Here is a 20,695-nt window from a genome sequence, read left to right as displayed (position 1 = left end):
CTCTTTTTCCTCTTCTGCCTTCGTGTGTATAAGTTCTTCCCCTGTCCTATGCCAACTGGAATTTAACTCCTACAACTACACTGTGGGATTAATAGATCGGAAGAGATCTTTCCTCGCTGACTACTTCTCCCTTGAAGGAGACCATATTTATTGCTTTAATTAGAGCACGAATCTGTAGGAGGAAATGTAAGTCTTCAGCCTTTCTCCTGACAGCATCAAACTGGGGAGGCAACTTGGAAGCTCTGCTCCAAGAAATGCCAGCTGGATAATTAGTACTGTACGGCTAACAGTTTTAAAAAACGTGGGAGGGGGGATGAGAATCAGTGTAAGCATCTTTAACAAATTTTAACTTTCGAAAATGGGTTTCTGAATTTGTTGCAGGTGAAGCATTAGGGAGATCTTTTTCTTAAATATGACAACATATTAATATTCTCTTTGTGTGGAGGGAGAAGCAAGGTGTTGATATTCATCTAACCTGCAGCAAATGTCAGTGAATGGCTGAGTTGGCTTGCTTTCTGTACTGAAAGGAAAGAATAATTCCCCACAATTATTCCTCCAAGGAGCATTAAATTTGCCAACTGATTAAAACAAAAAAAGATAAAAGTTTCTCGAGTTTATTTTAGGAATTCAGCAACGTCTGAGTAAGTCATAAGTTTTTAAGGTAACAACTTATCATGTGTCCAGAGGTGATTACCAAAATTATTAATAAATGGGTAGGCAGGCATTGCGCTGAGCAGGTTCATTATGCCTCAATATTAGCCCCAGTTGAGTCTTTCGTCCACATACAATGCACCTCTGCTTTGTTTGGGAGCAAGGATATAAATCTCTGTTGGTCTCTAGAAGAAGGAATTATTTATAGGCAAATTTAATGACTTTTCATAAAATTTGAACTCAATCATTCTTTATTCACTTATGCATTCAACAACTGAACATAGAAGGCCCTCTGTGCCAAATATTAGGACTACAGAGATAAACAACAAAGATTCTACCCCTGCTCTCACAAGTTGACTTTCTAAAGCAGAGGTTAGCAAACATTTTTAAAGCAATAGATAATAAATGGTTTTGATTTTGCAAGACCTACAGTATCTGTCAACACTACTCAACATTTCTGTTGTAACACGAACACAGCCACGGGCATGTTAGTCAGTCAGTCATAGCTGACTCTTTGCAACCCCATGGACTGTAGCCTGGAGGTTGCAGTCAGACACAACTGAGCAACTGGGCATCCACACACAACTTTCACAGAGTACTTTCTTCCTCTACAGGGCATTCCCAAAAGGTAACGAACCACTGTCTGAGCACCTTCAATGGCAGGACATTGGCAATTTCCAAAGGCACCCTATTTTATTGTTGGACAGAGGTATTTTAATTAAATTTGTACTTCTATTAAGTACAAATATTTATATATATGTAATAAAGACTCTGAGTCCCAGTAAATTTAGCTCAACTAGTATCCCTAGTCTGTCCTCTTTGGTAGGCCTCAGGAAATAAGTAAAAGCAACTTTTCCATATGACTTAATTTACAGACAGCTATCCCATCATTTGCAAGTCTTTGTATTAATTATATTGTTTGCTCATTTTTGGTCTGATAGTTTGGTTCTTCTAATTAGAAGGTTAAACAAGGTGTGGTTTGGGTGTTCTTTCTGATTCCTTCATATAGTCACTATTAGCTCTTTTGTTTCTAGTACAGATAATATTAAAAAGAAGATAGGGAGAAGAAAACTAGGTTGTTTCCTTCTAAAGTGGCAACACAAAACATATTTGCATAGTAATAACAATATGTGCCAGTATGCCCTATTAAAATTAATCTGCTTATGTGATAAGGCTTTTGGGACATGAGACCTAGCTTAGTTTCGACTTGAGAAAAAGTGAATCCTAAAAGGGCATTATCTTCTTTGCCTATTATCTCTTTTGCCCAAATTCTTCAAACTAGGCTTTAGCAGTACGTGAACCATGAACTTCCAGATATTCAAGCTGGATTTAGAAAAGGCAGAGGAACCAGAGATCAAATTGCCAACATCCATTGGATCATTGAAGAAGCAAAAGAGTTCCAGAAAAACATCTATGTCTGCTTTATTGACTATGTAAAAGCTTTTGACTGTGTGGATCACAACAAACTGCAAAATTCTGAAAGAGATGGGAATACCAGACCACCTGACCTGCCTCCTGAGAAATCTGCAGGCAGGTCAAGAATCATCAGAACTGGACATGGAACAACAGACTGGTTCCAAATTGTGAAAAGAGTATGTCAAGGCAGTATATTGTCACCCTGCTTATTTAACTTATATGTAGTGTATATTATGAAAAATGCCAAGTGGGATGAAGCACAAGCTGGAATCAAGATTGCTGGGAGAAATATCAATAACCTCAGATACGCAGATGACATGCCCTGATGGCAGAAAGTGAAGAAAAACTAAAGAGCCTCTTGAAAGTGAAAGAGGAGAGTGAAAAGTTGGCTTAAAACTCAACATTCAAAATACTAAGGACATGGCATCTGGTCCCATCACTTCATGGAAAATAGATGGGGAGACAATGGAAACAGTGACAAATTTTATTATCTGGGGCTCCAAAATCACTGCAGATGGTGACTGCATCCATCAAATTAAAAGACACTTGCTCCTTGGAAGAAAAGCTATGACCAACCTAGGCAGCATATTAAAAAGTAGAGACATTACTTTCCTGACAAAGGTCCGTCTACCCAAAGCTGTGGTTTTTCCAGCAGTCATGTATGGATGTGAGAGTTGGACTATAAAGAAAGCTGAGTGCTGAACAATTGATGCTTTTGAACTGTGGTGTTGAAGACTCTTGAGAATCCCTTGGGCTGCAAGGAGATCAAACCAATAAATCCTCAAGGAAATAAATTCTGAATATTCATTGGAAGGACTGATGCTTAACCTGAAACTCCAATACTTTGGCCACCTGATGCAAAGAACTGACTCATTGGAAAATACCCTGATGCTGGGAAAGATTGAAGGCATAAGAAGAAGGGGACAACAGAGAATGAAGTGGTTGGAGGGCATCACCAACTCATTGGACATGAGTTTGAGCAAGCTCCAAGAGTTGGTGATGGACAGGAAGGCCTGGTGTGCTACTGTCCATAGGGTTGCAAAGAGTTGAACACGACTGAATGATTGCAGTGAACTGAAATGATCTTCTTTGCAAAATAAATATTGCCAAAGCTAGCATTCTAATCTTTTTTGTGTTCTCTTATCTTTATTCAAATATACAAGGCAATTGGAAAAATTCAGCTTAATAACAAAAATTGCATTCAAATGGACAAAAATACTAGGGTATAATCCATGTTGTGTGTATATAATTCCATTTATAGCACTATATCATAGCCACTGGATATCACACTATACTAGGAAAATAAGAGATTTTCGAGTCAGAACATAGCAAAGAACAGCTTCATTATGCAATATTTAGATAACTTTAGGAAGTTACATCTCAGAGCAACATTTTACAATATTTTTAAATTAATTTCTATTCAAATATGCTTGCATATGTGCTGGTTGCATCTGTCTCTTTGAGACCCTATGGACTGTAGCCTGCCAGGCTCCTCTGGCTATGGGATTCTCCATGGGTTGCCATGCCCTCCTCAGGGGATCTTCCCGACCCAGGGATCAGATCCACATCTCTTATGTCTCCTGCATTGGCAAGTGGGTTCTTTACCACTAGTGCCACCTGGGAAGCCCTTATTTGAATATAGTTGCTGTACAGTGTGGGAGAAGGCGATGGCACCCCACTCCAGTACTCTTGCCTGGAAAATCCCATGGACGGAGGAGCCTGGTAGGCTGCAGTCCATGAGGTCGTTGAAGAGTCAGACATGACTGAGCGACTTCACTTTCACTTTTTACTTTCGTGCATTGGAGAAGGAAATGGCAACCCACTCCAGGGTTCTTGCCTGGAGAATCCCAGGGACCAGGGAGCCTGGTGGGCTGCTGTCTATGGGGTCGCACAGAGTTGGACACGACTGAAGCGACAGCAGCAGCAGCTGTACAGTGTTGTATTAGTTACTATTGTATAGGAAAATGAATCAGCCATACATATACATAGATCCCCTCCCATTGGACTTCCTTCCCACTCAGGTTACCATAGAGCATCAAGTAGAGTTCCCTGTGCTATATAGTATGTCCTGATTAGTCATCTATTTTATACATGGTATGAACAGTGTACATGTGTCAACCCCAGAGCAAATTTAAGTCATAGCTATTCATTTGTAAAATGAAAGTAATAATACACATTTTACAGTACTGGATAAAATATGTTGGTAAACTGTTAAGCAGAATGTCTGATCAGTTCAGTTCAGTTCAATTGTTCAGTCGTGTCTGACTCTTTGCGACCCCATGGACTGCAGCACGCCAGGCTTCCCTGTCCATCACCTACTCCTGGAGCTGGCTCAAACTCAGAATGTCTGATACTCAAATATTTTTCTAGTCTCCTTCCTTTCAGCCTCCTCCTAGTTGCTTCTAAGGTTTAGTAATTGGCAAATTAAGGGTGAGAGGTGAAAAAAAGTGGGATGAGATAGACACTAAAAAATTTAAAAGGAGAAAATCTCAAAAGGAAATACAAACACATCACCCAAGCAATTCATTCTCTGGTCTCTTTATATGAAAACCTATCCCTAGAGTAATGAGTATATGATTGTAATATGATTAAATATTTAGCTTAAAAAGAAAATCCCTTTCTCATTTGGAGGTGATCATAAGGAAGCAAGTTGGTATGGTCCTCATTTGAAATGTAAGTGTTAGTTAAAGCATGTGAGATTATCTCAACCTTGGGCTCTGAGACATTTGGATAATAGCTCACATTTTTATAGCACTGGGCTGGTACCTTTAGACTGTGTGCTTTAAGCGTGTCACCTTCTTTAATCCTCACAACCAAGCTCGAGGGGTTATTATCTTCATTCACAGATGGAGAAACTGAAATGGTTTAGACCCACCATGAATTAGTGCAGAGTCAGGAATGGATTCCAGGCTGTCTGGCTGTGGTTTACACTGTGTTCTCAAATGCACTCCTCCCTTCTCCACTGCTCTTCGTCCTTCCTCTCTATTTTGTTGGGAGAAAAAGTGAGACAGCACTTTCAACCTGATGAACAGAAGTCTTAAACCCAAGCCTCTCAGGCCCACAGGTGATGTGAATGCGAGATGTAGGTCATGCTAGTCGGTCCCCAGGAAAGGCAGTGTATAGGGAGCAGCCTATTAAGCGCCAATTAAGGTTTTTTCCAACTTTTGGGAAATATTTGCCACTCTCCTAGGCACTGAGACTACCATGAATAAGAAAATAAAGCCCTTCTGTCTTTGAGTTGAGTAGTGCACCCCCCAGATTCATGTCTACCCAGAAGCTCAGAAGGTAATCATTGCGAATAGGGTCCTTGTAGCTCTGATTAAGGTAAGGATAAAGATGAGACCATACGAGATTAAGGTGGGCTCTACTCATGGGAGACAGAACGGGGCACACAGACATGGGGGAGAAAAGAGCATTGTGAAGACGGGGGCAGAGGTCTGCACGATGTGTCTATAAGCCAGGATCAGCAAAGACTACTGTAACCACCACGGACCAGGCCCTCCCTCACAGTTCCCGGACAGAATCCACCCTGCTGACACTTTGATTTAGGCTTCTGACCTCTAGAATGATGAGAGAAAAGCTCTGTTGTTTTAAGTCTCAAGTTTGTGGCAATTTGTGGCAGCTATCCTAGGAAATATATTCTGCCCTTGCTGATGTGCATTCTAGAAGGGAAAAGAGAAAATATGATATATAAATAAGTGCATAATATTACATGGTCCTCAGTGCTTCTTGTTGCAAAAAATCCTGGAGGACTAAACATTTGTAACTAGCTCCCTGCTCACTAAACCCAAAGTATCTCACAAGAACTACTAAATTTCAGTCCTAGCCTTGTTCCTTCATCTTGTCCCAAAACTAACAGACTCTCATTTTCCTCAGGGAAAACTTCTTGGCACAAAACTGAGCACTCACAGACCTTCTCTGATTTCCTAACCTCTTTAAGCAACTGGTATTCTACTGAGCAGTCTTCTTGAGTTGTTTTCATAACGAAGATTTTAATAAAGGCTCAAGCTAGCAATTTTGGTTGTCTTTCTCCTTCATCTTAGGATGGAAGGGATCTTAGGAATCTACTCTAGCCCCTGTTATAGATCAGTGATGATGTGATTGGAAAGGATCATGATTGGTTAGCAATAAAACGGACTTCCCCAGGTGGCACAAGTGGTAGAGAATCCACTTGCCAATGTAGGATATATGTGTTCGATCCCCAGCTCTAGAAGATCCCCTGAAGTGGGAAATGGCAACCCGCTCCAGTATTCTCACCTGGAAAATTTCACAGACAGAGGAGACTGGCAGGCTACAGTCCATGGGGCCAGAAAGTTGGACACGACTAAGCAGCTAAATGGTAATAAGATTATTGTATGTGATTATTCTATCACACACAAACTGCGTGAACTTAAGTCACCCCACCAATCTCTCAGTTTCCTCATCTGTAAAATGGGAAGGAATTGGAATAAGTGACCCCAAAAGTCCTTTCCAATCTTAGTCTTGTATGTCTTTATGGCTACAACTGCATGAGAACAAATCAATCAGTTGGATATACTGTGGCATAAAAATACTTAAAACCCGAATCAAGACCAACTTAATAGGTCAACTATTATTCACTACACTAAAGGCCATATAAAAGCAAATCTTATAAATCAGTAAATGTCTTATTTGTAGCTCATCTAGCATGTTTACTTTTTCAGCCATGTGAAAGTGTGAAAGTATTACTGGCTCAGTTTTGTCTGACTCTTTGCGACCCCATGGACTGTACCCTCCAGGCTTCTCTGCCCATGGGATTGTCCGGGCAAGAATACTGGAGTGAGTAGCTATTCCCTTCTGCAGGGGATCTTCCCCACCCACAGATCAAACCCAGGTCTCTGTAATATGACCTCCTCTATGAAATTTTTGTCTTACCTCTCCCGTTCATGACAACCTCTCTCTTCTGTAAACCTTTACCACTTATAGTCATTACTAAGTGCCACTGCTCATGACCTTAGATTTTTCAGCTGGACTGTAATTTAGTAAGAGTCTAGTAATTCTACATTCTGCAGCTGTGATTTTTCAGGAGAAACAAGAGACCTAGATTTATTTGTAAAATTTTACATTTAAGTATGATCAATTAAATCGAACATTTTCAAAACATCATGTGGCTATGTAACACATTGACAAGGCAAGTTTGTTTCATGGGCTGAGTTAGAGACCTCTGAAAGAGAGAATCACTGCAAAATGGAAGATTTTATTTGGGGAAGTGAAAAAGCCTCTGAAACTCACATCCATCTGAATACCCAATAAATGCCCCCAGTTCCCATGTCCAGAACAAACTGGGACTCTCTTCAATATGTGACAGCAGTCATTTTGAGTGTATTTGCTAAATATTAAATATGATTTCTTCTCTACAGAGAAGGCAATGGTACCCCACTCCAGTACTCTTGCCTGGAAAATCCCATGGATGGAGGAGCCTGGTAGGCTGCAGTCCATGGGGTCCCTAAGAGTCAGACATGACTGAGCGACTTCGCTTTCACTTTTCACTTTCATGCATTGTAGAAGGAAATGGCAACCCACTCCAGTGTTCTTGCCTGGAGAATCCCAGGGACCGGTGGCTGCCGTCTATGGGGTCACAGAGAGTCGGACACGACTGAAGTGATTTAGCATAGCACAGCATTTCTACTCTCAATAAAATGATAGTCTTATTTAAGAAAAAGTTTTTAAAATTATGCACTAGTACATATCTATTACATATAAATTAACTTCCCCAGCTCCTAAAAGCACATGAGAAAGGAACAGTACACTCTGATTAAATTGATTAATGAAGCTCTATCTCAGAGGTGCAAGGTTGGCTCAACATTAGAATATCTGAGGAGGTCCCTGGTGGCCTAGTTAGTGGTTAGGATTCTGGGCTTTCACTAAAATGGCCTGGATACAAATTCGGTCCCTGATCAGGAAACAGATCTGCATGCCACATGGTGTGACCAAAAAAAAAAAAAACACAAAAGGAAGGAGAGAAAGAAAATTTGGTCTCATATTTCATGAAGAAAATAAAGATAAAAATAAAGACTGTGATCCTAATAGAAGTTGAATTTTTAAAATAAAATTTGGTATCAATTCCTGTTAAAATAAGCAATAAATAATAAACGTATTTAGTGGTTTGATGCTATAAGCATTCTCATTGATGTCACCAATAACACAGAAACACCTACACCCTCCACTGTCACTCAACTGAATTAAAATTACAGCAAAACTTGTGTAAATAAAAAGAAGCATATAATAGTTTTCTGAAGATGAAAATTCAACTGAAGAACATAACAAAGAGTCTGAACAAAGGAAAGTATATATGCTTCTTCTGAATGGAAGCTTAAACACTGTAAAGATGCCAAACATTCCTAAATTAGCATACACATTCAATCCAATCACAATGAGAATGTCAAGGCCTATTTTTTTACTTTGTGTTAGTGGGAGGAGAGCTTGACAAAGGATAGTCAAATCTCACTAGAAAGAATATATGCATTAAAATAGGTGAAAGCTTTTTTTTTTTTTCATTTTGAGACAATTTTAAGCTTACAAAAGAGTTGCAAAAATAGTGGCATTCTTTATAGTATTCATCATCTAGTTTTCTCTTACATTAACAACTTATGTAGCCATGGAACAGTTACCAAAATTAAGAAATTAACCTTGCTATAATATTATTAACTAAATTTTCAGAATATATTCGGATATCGCCAATTTTTCCACTAACGTACCTTTGGTGTTTCAGGATCCCACGTGGCACCTAATTGTCACGTGTCTTTAGTCCTCTGACAAGTGACAGTTCCTTTGTGACTCTGACACATTTGTAGACTACCGGTTAGTTACCCTCTATTTGGTTTTGTCTGATGTTAATTTGGGTTTTAATTTGGTCCTTAATTTGAGCTTGTCTGCTGTTTTCCATCATTATGTTAGGGGAAGCACACTGAAACCCTACACCCTGGCCAGGCACCATAGTAACCATTTGCATAAGTTGTTTTATGACAAGAGGTCCCGGTTAGGAACACAGAACTAATAAGCCTCCACCAACCGGAAGAGTTCTGGAAAGGTCAAAAGGAGACACCAGGTGTCCGACTACCTCCCAGAATCCTCTCTGGCGTCCATCTTGGCTGAACAAGGCTTGCACCAACAGGAAGGACTCTGAGTCAGAATGATTGGCTAAAGACAACCCAGAAACTAATCCCATCACCATAAAACCCAAGACTGTGAGCCATGTGGCAGAGCTGTTCTCCTGGGTTCCCTTATCCTACAGCTCTCCACCTGGGTACCCTTTCTCAATATTTCTCCTGCTTTGTCTCCTTGGATAATTCATTTCCAAGTGTTAGACAAGAGCCCAGTTTCGGGCCCTGGAAGGGGTCCCCCCTCCTGCAACAATTAGATTGAAGTTATGCATTATTGGGAAGGATGTTTCAGAAGTGATTTACCATTCTCTGTAAGTCATATCTGTGTATGTGATTTTGACATGTGTTATTGGTAATGCAAACTTTGATCTCTTGGGGAAGTGCTATATGCCAGGATTCTCTCCTATAAATTTATTTATTTTTTTTTTTGCTACCTGTAATTAGATATAGTTGGGAAGAGATTCTTTGAGACTATTCAAATATCTTATTTATGCATAAATTTTGCCTAGTAATTTTAGCATTCATTGATGGGTCTAACAAACCATTTTGAAACAGAAGATGTATCCATCAAGACTTGCCTATCAGATTCTAAATGATTATACAGCTTCAGTGATTTAAAGAAGTATGAAGAATAAATAAAGATATTAGTGGATAAGAAAAGAGAGCCCAGTAAAAGGTGCAAGTGTATATGCAAATATAGACATAATAAGCAGTAAGAAACAGATGTATTATTCAATAATTATGTAGGGATAATTGGCTAACCATTTGGAGAAAAATATATTAGATGTCTATTTTCAGTTCCATTCAGTTGCTCAGTCGTGTCTGACTCTTTGCGACCCCATGAACCACAACATGACAGGCCTCCGTGTCCATCACCAACTCCCGGAGTCCACCCAAACCCATGTCCATCTAGTCGATGATGCCATGCAATCATCTCATCCTCTGTCATCTCCTTCTCCTCCCGCCCTCAATCTCTCCCAGCATCAGGGGCCTTTCCAATGAGTCAGCTCTTTGCACCAAGTGGCCAAAGTATTGGAGTTTCAGCTTCAACATCAGTCCTTCCAATGAACACCCAGGACTGATCTCCTTTAGGATGGACTGGTTGGATCTCCTTGCAGTCCAAGGGGCTCTCAAGAGTCTTCTTCAACACCACAGTTCTAAAGCATCAATTCTTTGGTGCTCAGCCTTCTTCACAGTCCAACTCTCACATCCATACATGACCACTGGAAAAACCATAGCCTTGACTAGACAGACCTTTGTTGGCAAAGTAATGTCTCTGCTTTTTAACATGCTATCTAGGTTGGTCATAACTTTCCTTCCAAGGAGTAAGCGTCTTTTAATTTCATGGCTGCAATCACCATCTGCAGTGATTTTGGAGCCCAGAAAAATAAAGTCAGCCACTGTTTCCACTGTATCCCCATGTATCTGCCATGAAGTGATGGGACCAGATGCCATGATCTTCATTTTCTGAATGTTGAGCTTTAAGCCAACTTTTTCACTCTCCTCTTTCACTTTCATCAAGAGGCTCTTTAGTTCTTCTTCACTTTCTGCCATAAGGGTGGTGTCATCTGCATATCTGAGGTTATTGATATTTCTCCCAGCAATCTTGATTCCAGCTTGTGCTTCATCCAACCCAGAGTTTCTCATGATGTACTCTGCATATAAGTTAAATATGGAGGGTGACAATATACAGCCTTGACGTACTCCTTTTCCTATTTGGAACCAGTCTATTGTTCCATGTCCAGTTCTAACTGTTGCTTCCTGACCTGCATATAGGTTTCTCAGGAGGCAGGGCAGGTGTTCTGGTATGCCCATCTCTTTCAGACCTCTATTTTATGTATGCACAAATTATATTCCAAATGCATAAGTTTAAAATTAGATCATTAAATGTTCTAGGATACAGTACAGGAGAATAGTTATATAATGTTGAACAGCAAATCTTGAAAATTTGCTAAGTGTGATTCAAAACTAAAAGCCTTAAATGAAAAAAACCTGACAGATTTGACTGCATAGAAGTAGAGTTTCATCAAGTGAAACATTGCAAACAAATTGGGAAGTGTGTGTGTGTGTATGTGTGTGTTTGAGATCTCTTACAAATCAGTATATACCTGTGGCGGATTCACGTTGATGTGTGACAAAACCAATACAATATTGTAAAGTAATTAACCTCCAATTAAAATAACTAAATTTATTAAAAAAATAATAATCCACAAAAAAATTTATAGACAGGAGTCATAATCAGGAATGTAAAAGATACATATGCATATACAGATTCATTGTAGCATTACTTAACATTTCAGAAACTAGAAACAAATGTCAACCTATAGATGCACAGTCAATTCAACTATAGTATAGCCACACAAAGGGTGGACTACACAGTTGTTAAAATAATATGAATACTCTTTGTATAATTTTTATGTATAGTGTTTCTTATAACCAGGAACCACATTTAATTAAAGGAAAAGCAAAGTTAGACTGGGAAAGGATACCCCAAAAACTGAAAAAACGTTCAGTTTCTTTAGAGATTATAAAAACTAAAGATATAACACTGAGAATGCAATAAAACCACCTCTTTCTCTCTTTCTCTCGTTCAGATCCTTCTATGAAATTATTTTACCTCTGTTATTTTTATCTTACATAAATAACATGGATGTAACCAAATTTAAGATCATGGGCTTTTACTAAAATACCATCAAAAGTCCAACATTTGGGAAACTTGCAAGTAAAATAAGTATAATGTGAAATGAAAAAAAGCAAAAGAAGTACATATGTGTAGTGTCATCTCTAGTTAGTAAAAATGCATAGGAGGAAGGGACAAAAATTGCTCTGTTTTAAAAAGTTTATTTCCTTCACAGAAATTCCGTAGCTGGGAATATGTATTTTACCATTCAAAAGACAGGCATCTTTAAAGCATTATTTGTGGCAGCTTTATTTGTGACATCCCAAACACTGGAAACTAAATGACTAGAAATTTGAGATCTGTTAAGCTAGAGTTTGATATTTTCATATGATGGATTATTTTTCAGCTATTATATGCTGAAAAAGAATTTCAAGTGGCATGCAAAAGTACAGTATCATATAAAAGGCAGAAAATATTAGAAAGATACCTGATGTTAACTGTAAAATTATATACTTTGGAAGAAATTTAGGAAGAAAATGCAATAAATTGCAATTTTTTTGTGTGGTGGGGTTATGGGCAATCTTGACATTTTCCTTTATGCTTTTCTTCATTTTTCACATTTTCTCCTATAGGAATGTATCAATATTAATCTCAGAAAATAGCCTTTTCTTTAAAAACAAGAAAAAGGATGTGGAATAGGTGTTTTGCAGATGGATGTTCTATTCGATGATATCAGTAGTTTCCCCTAAAACAATGATGCAACAAAAATTGGCCTTTAAACTTGAACAACCCATAGATCTGAGAGGAAGTGAAGGGCAGACCTTTAACTGTTGATTTTACTCTAGCTAAGGGACGAGGAGTTCAGTAAAAATAATGTTAGGGATAGAAGGATAATTGGTGCCTTGAGGTCTGCACTGTGCTGCTTTGAAAGAAAAAAAATTGTGATAATGATATTTCTGAATCAGTAAGACACAGACCTCTGGCTGTGAATAAAAACCTAAGAGAAATGTTTGTTAAAGAAGTCAAAGGATGAGAAAACAGCTTTCAATTCAATGAGGTTGAGCATAGGGTTTTGTTTCCTAATTTTAAGCCTGATTCAAAGAGAAGTTTACAAAATCCCTTTGGAAGGGGGTGATGACTCATTTTTCAAAAACATGATTCTAGGGTACCTTAACACCAAACTTGATCGACACATATAAATGCTCACATTGTAATCATTAAGACTGTTGAGAAGAACTAGGTGTAGAAAGGAACGATTAAGATGGGGAGAATCACTGTCAAATCGCAAACCCTCAGAAATTAAGACAAATGAAAGCAGGAATCAGTGGGATTAGATATATACATACCCATTTATAGACATTTCTTTGGGAATTCAGCTGCAGGAGCTCTCCAAAGTAGATTGATTTTGAGTTCCTTATCAAAGTAAGATCAGTAAGTGGAAGTTACAGAGTTGGTATTTCAGTTCAAGGAAAAAGCAGGGGGTTTTTGTTTTGTTTTGTTTTTTTTAGCCAGTAAAAGTATTTTCAATGGTTTTGGTTACATTTTGCACCCATGAGAGATCATGCCACTGCAAATGGGTAGATGACATTCTCCTACTACACAATATTTGGTCACCTCTCCATTCCATGTGTTTTTCCTTCGGTATTCTGATCTAGCTAATGGTGTCACTATGTGCATGCATGCTAAATCACTTCAGTTGTTTCCGACTCTTTGCAACCCTGTGAACTGTAGCCCTCCAGGCTCCTCTGTCCATGGGATTCTCCAGGCAAAAATATTGGAGCGGATTGCCTTGGCTTCCTCCAGGGGATCTTCCTAACACAGGGATGGGACCTGCATCTCCTGTGGCTCCTGCATTGCAGGCGGATTCTTTAGCACTGAGCCATCAGGAAAGCCCTATGGTATCACTACACACTGCCCATTTGCCTAAACTGGGAGTCTAGGGGTCATTTATTCTGCCTTCTCATATCAAATTAGGTCCAGTGAAGGCTTTAGGAAATATTAATATCCTAAGCATCTCCTGGTTAATCCACTCCCCCACTGCCATACTTTCCAGGATCTTGTCGCTTCCACTTAAGCGTCATAATAGCCTTCTTGGTAGTCTCTCATGCTGTCGTTCTTACTCACTCAACCATATTGATAGCAAGATTATCTTGGGTTTGTGACTCAGAGGCTCACACCTTATATGTACTCAATAAATATTTGGTGGATGTATGAAAGGATAAGTTCATCTAATGAATAGCAAAATGTCAGTCAAATTATGCTTCCCTCTGCTTAAAGTCCCTCACCTCCACCCCTTTTATGTACATATTGAAGCTAAAATCCTCTAACTAGATCTGGCTCTGTATTATTGTGATTTATAATAATATATACAGATACTCCTCAATGTATGAAGGGATTATTTCTCAATAAACCCATCATAAATTGAAAATATCTTAAGTCAAAACTCTATTTAATATACTGCTAGGTAGGAAGTTAGGCATGAGCAACAAGTGGTGGACTGGCTGAAAGGGATGCAAACTGATCTCTAAACTCCATCCCAGATACACGCAGGAGAGCTAACAGATATGCTACAAAATAACCACAGAGATTTTTCAGCTCCTGCACTGGTGCCCTCTGCCCACAGTGGATTCACAATAACCACAGGGACTCCTCTAAGTAACCCCAGGCAGTTAGGGGCCCATTAAGACCTTTTAGAACTAACACCCCAAAAAGATGTCCTTTTCATTATAGGGGACTGGAATGCAAAAGTAGGAAGTCAAGAAACACCTGGAGTAACAGGAAAATTTGGCCTTGGAATACAAAATGAAGCAAGGCAAAGGCTAATAGAGTTTTGCCAAGAGAACACACTGGTCATAGCAAACACTCTCTTCCAACAACACAAGAGAAAACTCTATACATGGACATTACCAGATGGTCAACACCGAAATCAGATTGATTATATTCTTTGCAGCCAAAGATGGAGAAGCTCTCTCTATACAGTCAGCAAAAACAAGACCAGGAGCTGACTGTGGCTCAGATCATGAACTCCTTATTGCCAAATTCAGACTTAAACTGAAGAAAGTGGGGAAAACCACTAGACCATTCAGGTATGACCTAAATCAAATCCCTTATGATTATACAGTGCAAGTGAGATATAGATTTAAGGGCCTAGATCTGATAGACAGAGTGCCTGATGAACAATGGAATGAGGTTCGTGACATTGTACAGGAGACAGGGATCAAGAACATCCACATGGAAAAGAAGTAAAAAAAGCAAAATGGCTGGCTGAGGAGGCCTTACAAATAGCTGTGAAAAGAAGAGAAGTGAAAAGCAAAGGAGAAAAGGAAAGATATAAGCATCTGAATGCAGAGTTCCAAAGAATAGCAAGAAGAGATCAGAAAGCCTTCCTCAGCGATCAATGCAAAGAAATAGAGGAAAACAATAGAATGGGAAAGACTAGAGATCTCTTCAAGAAAATTAGAGATACCAAGGGAATATTTCATGCAAAGATGGGCTCGATAAAGGACAGAAATGGTAAGGACCTAACAGAAGCATAAGATATTAAGAAGAGGTGGCAAGAATACACAGAAGAACTGTACAAAAAAGAGCTTCACAACCCAGATAATCTCGATGGTGTGATCACTGACCTAGAGCCAGACATCCTGGAATGTGAAGTCAAGTGGGCCTTAGAAAGCATTGCTATGAACAAAGCTAGTGGAGGTGAGGGAATTCCAGTTGAGCTGTTTCAAATCCCGGAAGATGATGCTGTGAAAGTGCTGCACTCAATATGCCAGCAAATTTAGAAAACTCAGCAGCGGCCACAGGACTGGAAAAGGTCAGTTTTCATTCCAATCCCAAATAAAGGCAATGCCAAAGAATGCTCAAAGTATCACACAATTGCACTCATCTCACATGCTAGTAAAGTAATGCTCAAAATTCTCCAAGCCAGGCTTCAGCAATATGTGAACAGTGAACTTCCAGATGTTCAAACTGGTTTTAGAAAAGGCAGAGGAACCAGAGACCAAATTGCCAGCACCCACTGGATCATGGAAAAAGCAAGAGAGTTCCAGAAAAACATCTATTTCTGCTTTATTGACTATGCCAAAGCCTTTGACTGTGTGGATCACAATAAACTGTGGACAATACTGAAAGAGATGGGAATACCAGACCACCTGACTGGCCTCTTGAGAAATCTGTATGCAGATCAGGAAGCAACAGTTAGAACTGGACATGGAACAACAGACTGGTTCTAAATAGGAAAAGGAGTACATCGAGGCTGTATATTGTCACCCTGATTATTTAACTTATATGCAGAGTACATCATGAGAAACAGTGGGCTGGATGAAGCACAAAATGGAATCAAGACTGCTGGGAGAAATATCAATAACCTCAGATATGCAAATGACACCACCCTAATGGCAAAAAGTGAAGAGGAACTAAAAAGCCTCTTGATGAAAGTGAAAGAGGAGAGTGAAAAAGTTGGCTTAAAGCTCAACATTCAGAAAACGAAGATCATGGCATCTGGTCCCATCACTTCATGGGGAATAGATGGGGAAACAGTGTCAGACTTTATTTTTCTGGGCTCCAAAATCACTGCAGATGGTTATTGCAGCAATGAAATTAAAAGATGCTTACTCCTTGGAAGGAAAGTTATGACCAACCTAGATAGCATAGTGAAAAGCAGAGACATTACTTTGCCAACAAAGGTCCGTCTAGTCAAGGCTATGGTTTTTCCGTTGGTCATGTATGGATGTGACAGTTGGACTTTGAAGAAAGCTGAGCGACAAATAATTGATGATTCTGAACTGTGGTGTTGGAGAAGCCTCTTGAGAGTCCCTTGGACTGCAAGGAGATCCAACCAGTCCATCCTAAAGGAGATCAGTCCTGGGTGTTCATTGCAAGGACTGATGCTGAAGCTCAAACTTCAATACTTTGGCCACCTCATGCGAAGAGTTGACTCATTGGAAAAGACCCTGATGCTGGGAGGGATTGGGGGCAGGAGGAGAAGGGGACGACAGAGGATGAGATGGCTGGATGGCATCACTGACTCGATGGACATGAGTTTGAGTGAACTCCGGGAGTTGGTGATGGACAGGCAGGCCTGGCGTGCTGTGATTCATGGGGTCGCAAAGAGTCAGACACGACTGAGAGACTGAACTGAAGGGCTCAAATATACTCTATATCTAATTATGACATACTGAATTATGGGAAGACATAACCAATCCAACTTGCCATTATGTAACTTTAAATTGTCAATTGGCCTTGAGCATATGCCCATTTGCATTCCCTTTCATTGACTGGTGGCGGGTACAAGCCCATATTTTGCCCAAGACATAACCAGAAGGAGGAAACTGGAAGTATGAAAGGGGGAAGCCAAGAGGGATTGACAGGAAGGAGGAAGAGGACTCCTTTGGGAATGCCTAACAAAAATATATCTCTGCTTGAGCTGACCTGAGCTCTAACTTGTCTATTGTTCTACACATTTTATTCCATTGCTCCAACTTTTTGTTGGGATGAGACAAGAACTGACAAAGAGAAATAAATCATCCTGACATATATCTAAACCACCAAACATCCTACCTTCAACATGCTCAGAACATTTCCATTAGTTTACCGTTAGGCAAAATTATCTAACACTGAACCAATTTTATATAAAATGTTGAACATCTCATGTAATTCATTACATACAGTGGTGCTGTCCTGGTGGCTCAGCGGTAAAGAATCTGCCTGCAATGCAGGAAATGCAAGTTCAGTCCCTGAGTTTGGAAGATTCCCTGAAGAAGAATCAACCCATTCCAGTATTCTTGCCTGGAAAATCCCATGGACAGAGGAGCCTTGTGGGCTACAGTCCATGGGGTTGCAGAAGCGTTGGACACGACTTAGAGACTAAACAGCAACCACCAACTGAAAGTGAAAACAGAAAGGTCGTCAATGGACCAGTTGTTTACTCTCACGATCCTGTGACTGGGAGCTGTGGCTACTGCCCTGCTCAGCCGCAGGAAAGTGTATTGTGCAGAGAACTGCTGGCCCAGAAAAAGCTCAAATTTCAAAATTCGAAGTTTGATTTCTACCAAATGCTTGTTGATCATCTTACAGTCAAAAAATCATTAATTGGGACCCTCTATATTTGGTCTCCATCTCAGTTTCTAGCCAAGAGCGCCTAAGACCTTTGGCATTTTCTAAGTGTGGGAGGGTAAAGGTGTCTTTTGTTGTGTTAATCAAGTAAATTTTGGATCCCATCTAAGGATGGGGGCTGGTTGCCGGAGGAACCAATGGCATGATTAAGGGTTGTAACTTTCAGTCACAACCCCTTGGCTTCCGGAGAGGGGAGAAGGGTTGGAGGTTGAATCAGTTATCAATGAACAATAATTTCATCAATCATGGCTATGTAATGAGCTATCCATAAAAACCCAAACAAGATTTGGTGACTTCCAGGTTGGTGACCACACTGAGATTTAGGGAGAGTGACACTTGGAGGAAACATAAAAGCTCTGGCCCTTTCCCCATATTTTGCTCTATGCAACTCTTCCATCTGATAGTTCTTGAGTTAAATCCTTTTATAATGAATTTAGTAAGTAAAATAGTTCTCTTATTTCTATGAGTTGTTCTAGCAAATAAATCAAACTCAAAAATGCCATCATGGAAACTTCTGATTTATAGATAGTAGGTCAGAAACACATATGACAAGTTGGACTTTCAACCAGCATCTGAAGCCAGTGGGTGGAGCTAACCCCTGATCTATGGAATCTGATGCTGCTTCCAGGTAGGTAGTGCCAGAATGATTTGAATTGTTAGACACCCAGTTGGTATCACAAAAACTGTTTGTCAGTGAGGGGACCCCCTCCACACATTGAAATTGGGTCCAGTAAACCCGAAGAGGCCCCACCAATCTTTCCAAGTTCACCTCTGGACAATTATAGATTCTGTGCACAGTATATCTCAAATGGTATGTGCGTGATGAAGTGAAGTGAAGTGAAAGTTGCCCAGTCACATCTGAATCTGCAACCCCATGGATTGTAACCCGCCAAGGCTCCTCTGTCCATGGAATTCTCCAGACAACAATACTGGAGTGTGTAGCTGTTCCCTTTTCCAGGGGATTTTCCCAACCCAGGAATCAAACCCAGGTCTCCCTGGGTTCTGATTTATAGATAGAAAACTTCTGATTTATAGATAGTAGGTCAGAAACACATGTTACAACTTGAACTTTCAACCAGCATCTGAAGCCAATGGGTGGACCTAACCCCTGATCTATGGAATCTTGATGCAGGTCTCCCGCATTGCAGGTGGATTCTTTACCATCTGAGCCATGAGGGGAGCCATTAAGCATGCAAGGTGCTGAGCTAGAACAGCTGTTCTCGAGCCTCACAATACATCAGACTCAGCTAGAGGGCTCATAAAAACAGGTTGATGAGTTTCTCTTCCAGAGTTTATGAGTCAGGAGGTCTAGAGTTGGGCCTGAGAATTTACATTTCTATCCATTTCTCAGATGATGCTAGTTCTGCCAAGCTAGAGAACTTCTGTGAAAGATTACATTAAAAAATCCTTTTAGCTGTGATAGCAAAGGATATTGGGGGTTATCAATATCTGTAAGGCATTTCTTTATAACTTAAAATAATTTTGTTCAAAATAATACTTGAAATTATTTGAAGTGATGATTTTGTTTTGAACTAGGCGAGAGAAGCTAGAGCAATTTATAGAAGGGAATATGGTGTCTTACAGCTTTCTAGGTGGTGCTAGTGGTAAAGAACTCACCTGCCAATGAAAGAGACATAAGATCCGCGGGTTTGATCCCTGGGTTGGGAAAACCCCCTGATGGAGGGCAGGACACCCCACTCCAGTATTCTTATCTGGAGAATCTCATGGACAGAGGAGCCTGGTGGGCTATGGTCCATAGGGTCTCAAAGAGTCGGACACGACTGAAGTGACTTAGCACAGCACAGCACACAGTATCTTAGGGAATACATTTTTATATTCTTGAGCTCAGGAAAAAAAAGAAAGAGAAAGAAAATTTATCTCTGACCACGAATAGTTGAACTCTAAAGTTCTGGTGGCTAAGAGTATGGGCTTTCTTCACTCAGTATGATAACCTCCAGGTCCATCATGTTGCTGCACATGAAAATATGTTATTCTTCTTTATGACTAAGTAATATTCCTTTGCGTGTATAATATTTTCATGTATGTATACATATATACCGGAGGAGGCAATGGCACCCCACTGCAGTACTCTTGCCTGGAAACTCCCATGGACAGAGGAGCCTAGTAGGCTGCAGTCCATGGGGTCGCTAAGGGTAGGACACGACTGAGTGACTTCATTTGCACTTTTCCCTTTCATGCATTGGAGAAGGAAATGGCAACCCACTCCAGTGTTCTTGCCTGGAGAATCCCAGGGATGAGGGAACCTGGTGGGCTACCGTCTATGGGGTCGCACAGAGTCAGACACGACTGAAGCAAGCAACTTAGCAGCATACATATATACACTCAGGAAGCCATATAAAATAAATATTATATGATATCACTCATATGTGGAATCTAAAAAATAATACAAATTAATTTATTTACAAAACAGAAACAGAACCTCAGGCATAGAAAACAAGCTTACACTTACCAAAGAGAAAAACCAGGGGAGGGAGAGAGAGAGAATTTAGGAGTAGGGGACTAACAGATACACACCACTACATAAAAAACAGATAAATAGCATGGATGTACTGTATAGAATAGAAAACTATATTCAATATCTTGTAATAATATGCAATGGAGAAATATATGTGTATATGTGTAACTGAACCACTTGGCTGTTCACATGGAGCTACACAATATTTTTAATCAACTCTACTTTAATTTTTTTTTAAAGGAAAATAAGGAAAGGAAAAGAGTACCTTCATGGTTGTTGAGTTCCAGCCTTGCCAAT

This window comes from Bos mutus, chromosome 19 (assembly GCF_027580195.1).
Source record: "Bos mutus isolate GX-2022 chromosome 19, NWIPB_WYAK_1.1, whole genome shotgun sequence".
Taxonomy (NCBI): Eukaryota; Metazoa; Chordata; class Mammalia; order Artiodactyla; family Bovidae; genus Bos; species Bos mutus.
Note: the sequence above shows the minus strand (reverse complement) of the source record.